Below are 15,065 nucleotides of genomic sequence, written 5' to 3' on the forward strand. Positions count from 1 at the left end.
TTACCTTGTCAACTATAAATATAAGTTATATTTACTGTAAATTATTCCTAAATCAAGTATTTATATACCTGTAAATATTATTAAGTTTGTTCTGATATCACGTTTACGTTACCTGGAAACACTTTCATCCTTAAGGTCTTATGTTTAAAACTTGTAAGGCATGACCAGACAGCATTTAACCTAGGACTAATAACTACCCACTACTGGGACCTTATTTTTCTAAATTCTCTGCCTAATGCTCTGTGAACTATGACTTACTTCAGTCTAGCTGGGAACAGGCACTTATTCTGGTCATGTGAGCACTGGACCTGATTCCTCTTATACTTTTATGATTGTTTCTTTGTCCTCAGTTAGTTCCTTTATACACATGCACCAATCAATACCCCAATGAATATTTGAGGGAGGCTGCAATAATGTGATTCATAAGAAATATATACTTAGTCATTCAGATGATAAATTATATTTCTCATTTATTTGGTTTTCATTCATAATTCCTGGCTTACAGTTCCCAAAATCCTTTTTCCTGAATGAAAAGAGCAATGGGAGCATCTTCTGTTATAATATTTGGTCTCCTGTCTTCAGCTCCTGAAATCATTTCAGAGCCATAAACATAAAATGAGTGTCTTGTTATTCATTACAAACCCCTTCTCACTACAGTTGAGTTTATGTTAAGCAGGTAACTTTTGGAAAGCACCTAAAGATGGGGGCTGGTTACCAGGGGAACCAACCATAAATAGAGGGTGGGACATTATGTTCTACCCCCTGATTGGATGAAGAGGATGAAGGTTGAATCAATTACCAATTTCTAATGTCTTAATCTGTAATGCCTATGTAATGAAGCCTCTATAAAACCCCAAATACAAGGTGTTTAGAGAGCTTTCAGGTTGGAGAACCAGAACCCTTCCATGTGCCACCGCCCTGGGCCCCAAACTCCACAAGGACAGAAGTTCCTTTATCCAGGACCTCACCTTATGTGTGTCTTCACCTGGCTATTGATTTATATCGTTTAATTTCCTTTATAATAAATTGGTAACCTAATGAGCAAGTGGGTTTCCTGAGTTCTGTGGGCTGCTCTGGCAAATTAATTAAACCCCAGGAGGGGAGTCATGCAAACTTCTAATTTATAACCAGTCAGTCAGAAGTATAAGTAACAACCTTGACTTGTAATTGCTGTCTGAACACAGGAGAGTATCATAGGAACCTCTAATCTGTAGCCACTTAGTCAGAAGGACAGGTAACAACATGGACTTGCAATTAGCACCTTAAGTGGAGAATGGTCTTGTGGGACTAACCTCTTAACCTGTGGAATCTAATACTATCTCCGAATAGAAAGTGTCAGAATTGAGTTAAATTGTAAGAGACCAAGATGATGTTGGAGAATCACTCCTTGGTGGTATGAGAAACTTCCCTTCTCCCCATGTTGTAAGTGGTGTCAGAGCCTTTGTAGGGGCTTTCTGCAAACTTCCAAGAGGCTTTCCTTGTGCAGCTCTTTCTTCTCCAGTACTCCGTCCTACGAACAAAAACTTTGGTCTTCTCTGGTTCCCAGCCATTGTTCCTGAACACAGGAAGTTCATGGACTCTGTCTGGGTTTCTGTTACCATGGACTGAAAACTCTTTCAAAGCTCTGAGCTGAGGCAATTTTATATTTATTTTGTGTGATTCTCTCAGAGACTATAGTTCTTTGTTGCCAGCTGTTCATTGTCTTGAAAACTATTGTTTCATACATTTTGTCTAATTATTTCGGTTCTTTTGGATTGGAAGATAAATTCAATCTCTCTTATTCCATTTTGACCAAAAGCAGAAGTCCCCATCACCATTTGTTCTTCACTGATTAAGGATATGTTGAATCACATCTATATACTGAGTATCATCTTTGGCTTCTCAATAGAGTAGGAAATAAAGATTAAAACTTTGGAAGGGAACTTTTGAGCCACTTCTTTGTGCTTGGGCCCACTCCTATCTCTTTGGAGTATACTTTTGCTTCTAATAAACCGCTCTTTCACAACTGTGTTACTGTGTCTCTCTCAATTCTTTGCTCAAGGTGCCAAAAACCTGAACACCATGGCAAGAAGGACCTGCTCTCCGGTAACATAATTTGGTGAGCCAACCAGGAGGTAAGTCCCATTTAGGGGACCTCAAAAACCTTTTGCTCATTCTTATGTAACCTCTTTTGTTTTCTGTACTTTGTGGGCCCAGGTCGGACAATTAATAGCCAGTAGGGTGCCCACTGCTTGAAGACTCCCATGACAGGGTTACCCAGTCTTGGAACAGGTCATTCAGGACCTGTTGGGCTCAAGACAAATCCAAGTACGTGTCAGGTCTATGTTTATACAGCATAATATCTCTCTGGAGATTTTATTTTTCATCTCCTCTTTTCTTTTCCATCTTGCCAACTTCCTCTGGGGACCTCAAGCTGTCCTCCTTTTCTGCCTTACTTCTTGCTATGAGGGGCCATATCCTATCTGCCCCATTTATGTTTTCAACTGGGCACCTGTCAGTAAGAGGCCACATCTGAACCCACTTTTCTGGCTTGCACTTTTACACTTTTTTTTTTTTTTTTTTTTGCCCAACCCAATGGTCTCCTCCACTCAGAGGATCTCTTCAAACATCTTCATTCTCTTCCTAAAAAATCACCCACGATTTAGGGTCATTATGGGTTTTCTTTGCTCACTTATGAATTTTAAAGAAATACCTAAAAGATTTGGAGCCATCCCCATTCCCTTTGTTGCTAACTTCTGTAACAATTATTACTAGAACTATTACTCAATTATTGGCCACTCATGGAGCCATATCGAGGAATGTTTTTCCAACTGGCAGGATGCAAAGAGCCGAGTACTCCACCCAGGGATACCAAAGGTTGTCATAGGACATAATCTTTGGAGGAGTTTCATGCTTAAGCCTAAATCAAAATGGTACCAGTACTCACCTAAGGCCAGAGATGTCTGGCATCCTAAGTCAGGAACCGCTCAGGAGGACATACTGGAGGATCCATCCAGGACTAACCATCTCCTAGAGGGATGCCTTGTATGGAAAGTTTTGTCCTTACCTAGACTCTCCTTAGACTCTTTCTTCTCTTGCAGACCAGCATGGGAAATAGGCTGTCAATCTCAATCCCATCAGACTCACCACTGGTCTGCATCCTTGGGACATTGGGACATTCACTGGGACAAATTTGATCCTGTTTATTTAAAGAAAAAACATCTTGTCTTTTAAAGAAATTTTAAAAGAAAAAAAAATCTTATCTTTTGTTTACAATGTAGGTTGGCCCCAATACAAGCTGGGTGACCAAGAAAGTTGGCCAATTAATGAAAGTTTAAACTATAATATTATTTTATAGTTAGATTTATTTTGTAGAATGGAAGACAAATGGTCAGAAATTCCATATGTTCAGGTCTTTATGGCCCTCTATTAGGACCCCTCTTTACGCCACATGAGCTAAAGAATCAATACAAAGATCAAAAACAAAGCCCAAATCATCTAGACTTCATAGATGACCCCCTACTTAAGGTCCCCCTGTGTCTCGAAGGCAATGGGCTCACCCACCCTCTCAGGGGAAACCACATCCTCCACCATATCAACCTCCCCCAGCTACTCCCAGAGTCCCTCTATTTTATTTTGTTCTCTAGTGTGTCTTTTCCCTTTTTCTTTTCCTTTCTATTTGTATCTTAGACACCAAGCTGATGGGGAATTCTATATCTATACCTTCTGAGATTCCTCTAGGTCATATATTAGCAAAATAGTCAACTTAAATTGTTTTGTACACCAACTGTATATTCAGAAACTTGGCAAAAGTAAGTTTTGAAAGGTTTTTCTAACTGTCAATACCTTTCAGAATCTTGCAGATAACCTGAAATATAAACAAAAGGGGCTGCTGCAGCTGCTGCTTGAGGCTGAGGTAACTGAAGAGAAAAAAAGAGGCACTTTTTTTTTGTTAGTTTCAAGTGCACAAGACAAAATAATACTTAGACGTTTATCATTTATATCCCTCACACTGTGTGAACCCCCTCTCCCCAACCATTATCCCTCTGACATTGCACACAGCCATTACATTTCCACTGTCTCTATTCTTAATGCTGTACTCCACTTCTTGTAAGTATATACATATACACATTTACATATACATATATATGTATACAAGCTTATATATGTGTATATAAGATGAGACCAGAGACAGACAAAATTTTGGCCACAGTTATAGACAATACAGGGATAAAGCCACCTCAGCGCACCCCAGAAGCCACAGAAAAGGAAACACCAAATAAAGGAGCCTATTTTGGATGTGGAAACCCAGACCCCTATAATAAGAAATATCCTAATCCTCCAAAGCAGATGTGCCCCTTGTGCAAACTAAAGAGCGCTGGAGAAGGGATTGTTCCCTGTTCTGAAGGGAGCAGGGACCAACTCCCTCTCCACAAATGGCTCTGATCACTAATGGGCCTGAAGCTCCCAAGGGCTCCCAAACTATTCTCATCACAGGGGCAAAACTGCAGGTGACCCTTGACATGGCAGATAAGCTTATTAATTTCCTGATTAATTTTATTCTGTCTTCACTGCTCACTCTGGACCTTTTTCCTCTGAAAACTGCTCAGTTGTAAAGACAAAGAGAGGCCCCAGGTCTGGGCTTATTTTACTCAGCCTCTTCCTTACCATTGGTCTATACCTTAGAGGAAAGGTAAAACAAACAAATTAGACTTAAAAAGGACTCTGGAAAAGTTCTGTCCAGATACTTCTAAGCCCTGGCTCTAACTGATGCTCATCATTTTGGATTTTAACCTCAATTCTGTTATTTCCTGTATTATTAATTTAAAATGTCCAACAGGTACTTAAGAAATATAGGGAACCAACTGCTATTAGAAGCTTAGAGGGAAAGGTCTCTAGCAGACCAGTTAGTTTCTACATGAAAGCCACCCTTTACAGTTTTTCCAAGCACCCGAGCTGTTGTCAGGCTTCAGAGAGTCAGTGGCTGGGTCCACTTCCCTCAAGTCAAACTTATTTCATTTATGTCTCCACAGGACTCCCGAGAAGGTACACTGTCACTACTGTTCCTGTGAGCCAACTGAAAACCTAAAGCTCCTCTTCAGACAGAACTGCTGGGGCTACTCATTATTGTTTTTGTCTTAGAACCCCTGGTATATTTTTCCTCTGCAGGACTAGGTCTTATCTATGCCTTCCAACTAGTTGGACAGGAACTTATACCTTAGTTTACTTGGCTCTGGATTACATAGCTCCCAATAATCAATCCCTAACTGTTACTTTAAGGACATATATGAAAACCAAACAGGCCATACAATTCATTCCCCTTTTAATAGGCCTCGGTATCTCTACAGGAGTAAGCACAGGCATAGACGGACTATCCACTTCTCTCTTACCCAGAGCCTATCTAAGGATTTTTCTGATAGCCTAGTCAACATATCTAGAAGTATCATCACTTTGCAAAACCAATTAGATTCTTTGACAGGAGTAGTCTTTCAAAATCATGAAGGACTAGACCTCCTAACTGCTGAAAAATGGGGGCTATGCTTATTTTTAGAATTTTTACATTAATCACTCTGGCATAGTCAGAGAGGCTGCTCAAAAATTAAAAGATAGAACCTCCAGGATCCACCAACAATTAAGTGAATCTTGGGGATCCTGGTCTAAGATCTAGGGTTGGGCATCCTGGCTTCCTCCCCTTGTGGGACCATTATTAATGATTATTTTAACCCTTATCTTTGGACCCTGTGTTTTAAATCTTCTGACAAAATTTATTTCTTTCCACCTAACAGCCTTCAATTTCCACATGATGTTACATGAAACTAATCCAGAAGTCATACTCTCACATCTAGACAACAAGGGGTGAGAGTTTCATAACTCCCCAATAGTCTCATAGATATGAGATCCCACTACTGTCAAGGGGGAAATGATATGGGCCAAATGAAAGGGCTTCTCACTATAGAAACTCTAAGTTTACTTTTCCCTAGTGTTTTGGCTCCATAGACCCTGGTTATAATTATTTTTCAATCAGTCTCTTAATCATAAATAATAGATTGTTTTTAACCTGAATTATAGAAATCTGCTACCCCCTGTTTTCGATAATTACTATAAAGCTAGTGATTAATGTATGTTGACTATGGTCATTGTATCACAGCACTCTTTCCAGGCCTAGCTCGCAGGTGAACAATAACTGAATGACTGGTTAAACTAGAAGAAAGCCAGCCTCCATGAAGTTGAACAAATTTTTCGTCACACAGTCACCCTGTGTCAATGGCTTTGAATCCTGCTTTTTGGGCCAACACTTTCAACTCTATCAACTAAAACCTATCTCTCCTCCTCTAGGGGCCATGGTGATACAAATGATACTCCAACAAGACTTCCAGTACATCCCTACCAAAGACGTCAACATGGTTCTCCAGGTGGATCTTGAGACCCCTTCCCCTCATCTAAGATCAGATAGAGCGAGAGTCCTGTGCATCCCCAACAGGCAGGGACAATTCAGCAGGAAGCAGAGACAGAAGAAGAGGTCTCCTATCCCGCAACTTCCCATAGAGATCTATGGGGATCACATCTCTCAAGGGGGACATAAGGCAGGCAATCAGAGACAGGAATTGGGTCTCCAAGATGCCTGGATATGTCAGGTAACATTCCTGCACATCCAACATAGTCTATGGGAAATAACTGTCCAAAAGACCTCCCTTCTCCCCCCAAACTTGCCCTTGTTTACCATAACCATTAGCCATTATCAATCACAGGTATTATTCAAGCAGCCCCACAATTAGAGAGGAGTAGCACATTCTGGAAGAGAAGGAAATAAAAACTCCAAGTCCTCCCAGTCAGCTCCTTTTGAGTCACTCTTTTGTGTTTGGGCCCGCTCCTATCTCTTTGGAGTATTTTCCCTTAAACTGCTCTTTCACTACTGTGAAAAAACAAACAACAACAACAAAAACTTTGGAAGGATAGAAAAAAATTTTCTGTCCTATTATGTCATAGGAAAGCCATAATAAAACCCGTAAAAGGAAAGGAAAAAATAACTTACAACTAACAGCTTTACAGGAAGAAAAGAGAAAGAAAAACAAACCTTTTAATGAGGCCACACTAACTCAGTTTAACATAAACAATCCTATATTTCTCTAATAATTACATCATTATAATATTGTGAAACAATGTAATAATGGACATGCATAACAATGGGAATGAAAGAAATAGTTTTCAACCTTCAGCTTCTACTAAAGAGAGAATTACATTTTAAAATGATTTGCCTCTAAAAAAGATCAAAACTAAGTTTGGATACTTAAAAGTTACTTAGGAAAAACCACTTCCAAGGAAAAGCTCATTACATATTTATGGTGAAGAATAGAGATACAACTTTTTCCATGCTTGAACGTATGATTAATTATAAGGACTCTGGAGTATTGAGAAAAGTAAGTTTGGTGTATCCTTGCTTCCAAATAATTTATTTTTGCGACATCTCATGTATAGCATATTGAAAAAACTATCTCGGGTATATTTTGTTAACCTCTCTCTGGCCCCTACCATCTAAGACTCTCTATTTGTTGCAATAAATAACTGTGGTACCTGGCAGATACCTCTATGAAAGGTTTCTAACATCTCATAAGAAACCATTTATTCTTCGTCTATGCCAAGGAGGGTGGGACTAAAACAGAATTGTGCTACTGATCTCACTTGTCAAGTCATACTGAGGGGGCTTGTTTCATGATGAGATTATACAACACATAAAAATAACTGTTGTATTTATGTTCCTTAAAAGAACAGAGAGGTGTCACCATTGTTAGAATTTGCTTAGTGGAGGTTTTCCAGATTCAGAATGAAAGTCATGGAAGCTCAGTGTCCTTAGAAAGGAAACAAAAAGTAGAATTCAGAAAAGGTAAGAGTACAGAAGCTTAACTGAGGAACCAAGAGGAGTGTTATGGATTTTCAGGTTAACTAAAAGAACTTGACATTGCATATGTGAGAGAGCAAGATTTTGTTTTGGAGCCTGGGCAAGACTGGAGAAATAATATCTTAAAATGATTTTAGGAGGTTGAAAATAGGACATATTTAACTGGAACAGTTATATTTCTTTTGGAGCTCCAGGAATAGCCTGCAAAATGTCTTTGTGGCTAGGATGGGTAACCCAGTATAGATAAATGGAAATCCAGTATAAGGATAACTGGAAATTGAGCAGATTGATAAACACAAAAATTTATATTCTCTATCTGATTATACATATTTCTTGTTCTCTTTTCAAATTTAATGGCATCCATTCTTTAGTTCTAAATGAGACTCAGTGGGGAGGATGACCCACAAATCTTTTTGTGCATCAGAGTTTAAAAGGGAACCTGGTTAACTATGGAGTTTTAAATCTTTGCTAGGGGTTAGCAACTATATGCCACAGTGGGAATCTGTAAACAATTAATTTATGTGCTTAAGAAAAATTCATTGGGTGCTTTCTATGTCCAAACAATGTTAGTCTTTCTTTACTGTGAAATATGTGAAGGGTACAATCACAGTTTTAAAGGCATTTGAAATCAAATTGGATAAGGAAAATTCATTCAGCTAACAGTTGGAAGGTAATATGAAATCATATATGGTAAATGACATTAAAAAAAATGAGCACATCCTGCTGGAATTTAATGGCTGGAGGAATTCTTATAATATGAAATAATTGTGGAGTTTATAGAATGTTGGATATAGACTGGTTTTCAAAGAATTTAATTATCATCAGTTGAGATAAAGCATGATTGCATTTGAGACCGCATCAAAAGTTATACAAATATTCTGATGTCGAATGATTAAGTCATATATTGTGGTATTAAGCAACCAATCTGGCTAGCATGGAGAATAACTAGAAAACAATTGTTAGTTGAAACAAAGGCATTTTTGTTAAGAAAGGCGAGGCACAGGCACAAGAAGTATTTTAAAAAATGATAGGTAGCAATATGAACTAAATATATATCTGAGTTTTACATTAGTGGTTGCAATTGTGTTTATGGTGGCACTGATGTTTGTGGTAGTAGTACTGATTGGGTCAGTATCTGAAACAGAAGGGAAAAATGAATATAAAGTAAAGAGTGAATTCGAAGATACTCTGAAAGATAGTTGAAACAAAGGGAGGAAAGCTGGTTATATATGTACATAAATGAACCTGTAGTTTATGCATTCAGGTATATTTAAATGCATTGCATGGTATGTTTTAGTAGGTAAGAACTTTATGTTTATAAGAAACTCCTCAGAGGGACTTGTTTAAGATAGGAGGGCGATTAAGGATGGGTGAAAGGGTAAGGGATTAAGAAGTACAAATTTGTTATTATACAGTAGTCATGGGGATGTAGGGTATAGCATAAAGAATATAGTCGACAATATTGTAAAACTAGGTATAGTGCCAGATAGTTACTAGATCTATCAGGTTGATAATTGGGAATGGGGTTGGGGGCAGGGTGGAAAAGGTGAAGACATTAAAAAATACAAATTGGTAGTTAATACATAAAAAATTAAAAGTGATACTAACGACTTAAGAAAAAAAGAGACTCCATGTCTCAGTGGGGTGGGATGTAGTGTTGAGGGACTGATTGTGGGTAGTGTCTGTGGTATATTTGGGTGCCCCAGTGTTATGAACCATGACTTCCTTCTTTTTTTTTTCTTCAACATGAGTGACTCTGATACTTCACATGTACAACTAAAAAAAGTTATATAAAGCTTAGTATTCTAAATCCTTAAGAAGTTGGCCTTCTTGTTAGGGGCCCTCCTTAAGAGCAGTCCTCAGCTAAAGGACATGCTTTGTAGAACATTCTTTGCTAGGAATAACATGAATGAACATAGGAAGATGTAGAAGACATTCACTGACAAAAATATGTGAATGGATGACTGAACAAGCATAGGTATATACACCAATGGATGAAAATGTATACACGATGATTCATCTGGGATCTACTCTTCAAAGATATATTTATATTTATAAAAATATAATTTTGTTTGTTTAAATTTACATGATCTTAAAACCACATAGTACTTCTACTTTTGGCTGAAAGCAAAAAAAAAAATATTAGTCTCTTATCTCAGTCTTCCCTGTCTGTAGTCTTTTTCCTGAGAAAGAATCCTTCTTTGATTTCTGTTTATGGTAATTTTTTTCTGGTGCTCTGATTTTTGGCCATACTTTTAAATAATATGATTTTACAAAAGATGTTTTGATTTCATGCTCTTACAGATGAGGTCAGTTATTATTACCTCTCTTCCTTCTCCTCCCCCATACACAAATATATAAATGCCCCATTGGCCTAAATGTAGTTACATTGTTATTTTGCTTCTGCTTGCAATTTTAAACAAAACACTTAAATCTATATTCAACTGATCATATGTAATCTCTTCCTACCCTTCTTTGTAGGATAAGACATAAAGTCTAACATTATTTCCTCAATTACACCATTTCTAAGATATTTATAAAAAATTATATTTATTATTTTCTAATATAAATTTATGTGTTGAAATAGAGATATTGATATTTCCAATCGTATCAAGAAATTGTTTGTTGATGTTTGATATTCTTCTAGCACCAGCTAGGAAGTAATGGCAATATTCATTTTGATGATTTTTATTACTGTTTCATATTTTGAAAAATTAACATGTTATTTTCAAAAGCACATCAAACAAGCTAGAAATTAACTATAAAAATAAATGGTTTCACATGATTTTTTTAATGACTTGGGCTTTGTGTGGGTTATTGAAATAGCCTGTGCTTTATTTCTGCAGGTATAAATAACAAGAAAAATACCCAGATTTCCAGATGTCTGAATATTTACAGGTATGATGTTGTGGTGGAGAGTTCAGGAACATCTTTCAGAGTTTCAGCTAAGATAACTATAAATAAAATTAGATGCAAACATAATTAAATAAATTAAGAAATAAAAGAGTTCTGAGAATCAAATTTTTCTATGCATTGGGATAAGCAAAAGTATGTCCTTAACTTCCGTTGTCACTTGATCAATGATTAGCGTGTTTTGGGACAAAAGAGTAGTTCTAACATTTTAATAGCACTTATCCATTGCTCTAACTTCAGGTAGTTATTTAGATAGTTTGGAAACATTCTTAGGATCAATTCCTTGATCTAAAGATGCCTAGGATTAGTACTGTCTAGAGGAGTTACATGCATTATGTTCTCCTTTCTTAAAATCTATGTTTTTCTTTCAATAGGAACATTTACAAGCTGATGTAGACTGAATCTCAAGAAGTATCTTTATGGAATTTATAAATAGTAGCTGGTTCCAGCCACCCACTCTTCTTCTAACAGGCATTCCTGGACTGGAGGATGTACAAATATGGATCTCTATCCCACTGTGTGTCATGTACGTAATCACCCTTCTAGGAAACTGTACTATCCTCTTCATTATCAAAACTAACTGCGGTCTTCATGAGCCTCAGTACATCTTTCTGTCTATGCTGGCAGCCACAGATGTGAGTCTGTTGTTATCAACTCTACCTACAGTACTCAATGTCTTCCTCCTGAATCACAGAGAGATTGAGTTCCATTCTTGCCTAACACAGATGTTCTTCATCCATACCTTCTCCTCCATGGAGTCAGCCATCCTGTTGGCCATGACTTTTGATCAATTTGTAGCTATTACCAACCCACTGCACTACACTGTGGTCTTAATCCCTTCTCGGATTATCGGGATGGGATTTGCAACCATGGTTAGTAGTGTGGTGTTGATGGCACCCTTGCCAATCCTGCTCAAGCGATTTTCCTTTTGCAAGAATGTGATTCTATCTCATTGTTACTGCTACCACCCTGACGTTATGAAGCTAGCCTGTGTATCTGTCAGAGTCAACATCATCTATGGGTTGTCCCTTGTCCTCTGCTCCTTTGGAGTTGACTCTCTGTTCATTGTCATTTCATACATCCTGATTTTAAAAACAGTCCTGGGTATACCCTCAGAAGATGGTTAGCTCAAGGCACTTAATACTTGTGTTTCCCACATTTTCACTATATCTTTTACATGCCACTCATTGTGCTGGCTCTAATTCATAGGTTTGGTACATTCACATCTCCTCTTCTCCATGTCACTATGGCCAATCTCTTCCTGTTCTTGACCCTTGTCCTTAATCCCTTGGTTTATAGCTTAAAAACTAAACAGATAAAGTCTGCAGTATACAAGCTATTCAAGGACAGGAGAAATTGGCTCAAGTAGTCAAGTATGGCGTTAGTGAAAAAGACACCCTAAATCCTTCTTCCCCTTTTATATGTCTGCTTCCCCCTCAGAACTATACCACCATTTCACAGTATGGTTCTGTGAAGGTTGAGGTATTTTCTTGTCTGACAAGAAGATGGTGCTATTTTGGTTATTGTCTTGATCCAATTCATCATTCACAGAAGTGCATAAGGAATCTTACTGAAATAATTTTTATGTCTCTTTTCTACTTAAATATTTAAGTTTAAATAATTGTGTTTACAATTAACTATATGATGAAGACCAAGTTGTTAACATTTTTAGAAAGCTTTCCATTGTTTTTCTTTTTAAAAATTAAATTTATTGGTGATGACAATGGTTAGTAAAATTACATAGGTTTCAAGTGTATGATTCTATAATACATGATCTGTATATCACAGTGTATGCTCACCACCCAGAGTCCAACCTCAGCTCCCACTACACAGTGACACTTCTCAAACTAGATAATTCCACATATTTTTACACATATATGCCAATCTTCATATGACTCCAAGCTTTCACCATATGTTTGGCTTCAAATTCAACATCAGTTTTAAACAAAACTTCTTCTATTATGAATGTTTCCAACATTTTAGTAGAAGTGTTATTTCCCTTTTCCTCTCAATATACCCTATGTATAATTTTATTATAATACTCAGAGTACAAATTTTACTTACATTTTCATAACTATCTTTCTCAATTAATCAAGAATTGTTGTGGGGAGTCATTGTGTTGCTTTGTTCTAAATCTCTGGTATATACTGTATTTAGTGGCACAGTAAATTCCAATTATTTTCTTTAATAAATAAATTAATTTTTATGGGCATAGATGATTGCACTTGACTATTACAGCTGCTAGCAAAATTACTGTGCCATGACTCTTCCCTTCTAAACAATCAGGGATCATGTCTGTTGTCTTTGTCATTACATCTTTAGTATAATACCTTATGGAATATCTATAATATTGTATACAACAAATACATTTTAATGCATAAATTCATAAAAAATGTAACTCTAAAACAAGTGAGAAATATCCTTAAAATATTTTATTCTAGAAAGGACAAAAGAAATTGAGTTGTTGAAGTCTACCTCAAGCTCCAAACTTTAAATATATTACCAAAACTAGCTTCTCTTAAACTAAAACAGGTGAGTTTGAGTAGCATTTTAAAGAAAAGGAGACAGTTGAAAGATACTAAATAAATTGATAGCATCTCCCCAATCAAAAATTATTGGATTCAGGATTAGAAACCACCACATTTTATTTACAAGAACACATAAATTCTGTTAAATCTTTCTTTTTTGTCTGATGTAAAATTTGAATGTATGAAACATATAGGTGTCATTGAACCCCATTTAATTATTTATAATATTTTAACTTAATTTTATTTTTATTCATATCCTTCCACTAGAGCGCTATGAATTACCTGACTCCAGCAAGCATTTCTCTTGTTCAAAAATCTACTATTTTGACTATCAATCTGTGTATGAATAAAACACACAGTGCCTAAGAAAGCTGCTAGTTATAGAACTAGGACTTAAACTTACATCTGTACTCCTGTGAAAATCATGCTCTTTTTTTTTAATTAAAGTTTATTGGGGTGACAATTGTTAGCAAAGTTACATAGGTTTCAGGTGTACAATTCCGCAATACATCATCTATATATCACATTGTGTGTTACCACCCAGAGTCAGTTCTCCTTCTATCACCATATATTTGATCCCTTTTACCCTCATCTACCACGCCCCTCCTCCCTCTGGTAAGCACTAAACTATTATTGGTGTCTATGAGTTTTTGTTGCTTCATTTGTTTGTCTTGTTCCTTTGATGTTTTCAGTTTTATATACCACATATCAGTGAAATCATATGGTTCTCGACTTTTTCCTTCTGACTAATTTTGCTCAGCATAATCATCTCCAGATTCATCCACGTTGTTTGCGACAACATGGAACATCATGCTCTTAATCCACTTCATATTTAATGCCTGAAAAATCTGAGGTCTTAGAAGAAAATTGCCAAAATGTTTATCTTTACCACATTGTGAAATGCGATTATATGTGGAAGTCAATGTATAACATGTGTATTTTTATTTTGTTTTAGTTTTTAAAGAACCACTTGTAATATTCAAATTGAAAGACTATAGGGATGAGACAGTTAACAATCATCTTCTGAAAAACTAGAATGAAACCAGGATTAGCCAACAGAAGAGAGAAATAGATTATAAATTTCTTTATAATCTTCTACTTATGTATGCAAAGAATTGTTCACTTATACAAGTGAAATATCTGATGATTAGGGAGAGTCTACAGGTTTCTCTTAGTGTTCAATAGACATTAGAAACTGAAAGTTGTTCATTCTATGCAAGTTGATCATTGAAAGATGGTCTGTTATTCAATGGATGAATGGATAAACAAATTGTGGTATATACAGAAAATGGAATATTATTCAGCCATAAAAAATGAAATACTAATACATGCTACAACATAGAAAATCCTTGAAACATTATGCTAAGTGAAAGAAACTAGACACAAAAGGTCACATATTTTATTATCAGTTTTTAATTTTTTTATTGGGGTGACATTTGTTAGTAAAATTACATAGATTTCAGGTGTATTGGGGTAACAATGGTTAATAAAATTACATAGGTTTGAAGTGTACAATTCTAGTAAATGGGGTCAAATATATGGTGATCAAAAGAGAACTAACTCTGGGTGGTGAACACACAATGTAATATATAGATGATATGTTACAGAAAGGTCATATATTTTATGATTTCATTTACATGGCATATTCATAACTGGTAAATGCATAGAAACAAAATAAATTGGTGGTTATATGAGGCTTTATTGTGGAGTGATGAATATATCCTGGAACTAGATAGAAATGATGGTTG

General features: G+C 36.4%; 1 pseudogene across 1 annotated transcript; it reads left to right on the forward strand.

Moving 5' to 3' along the window:
• The first annotated feature begins 11,208 nt into the window (after nt 1-11,208).
• Nucleotides 11,209-12,158, forward strand: LOC308503413 (olfactory receptor 51G2-like; annotated as a pseudogene). The gene has a single exon. The product of its transcript is annotated as an olfactory receptor 51G2-like (transcript).
• The last annotated feature ends 2,907 nt before the right edge of the window (nt 12,159-15,065 follow it).

The sequence above is a fragment of the Rhinolophus hipposideros genome (assembly GCF_964194185.1).
Source record: "Rhinolophus hipposideros genome assembly, chromosome: 10".
In the NCBI taxonomy this organism is placed as follows: Eukaryota; Metazoa; Chordata; class Mammalia; order Chiroptera; family Rhinolophidae; genus Rhinolophus; species Rhinolophus hipposideros.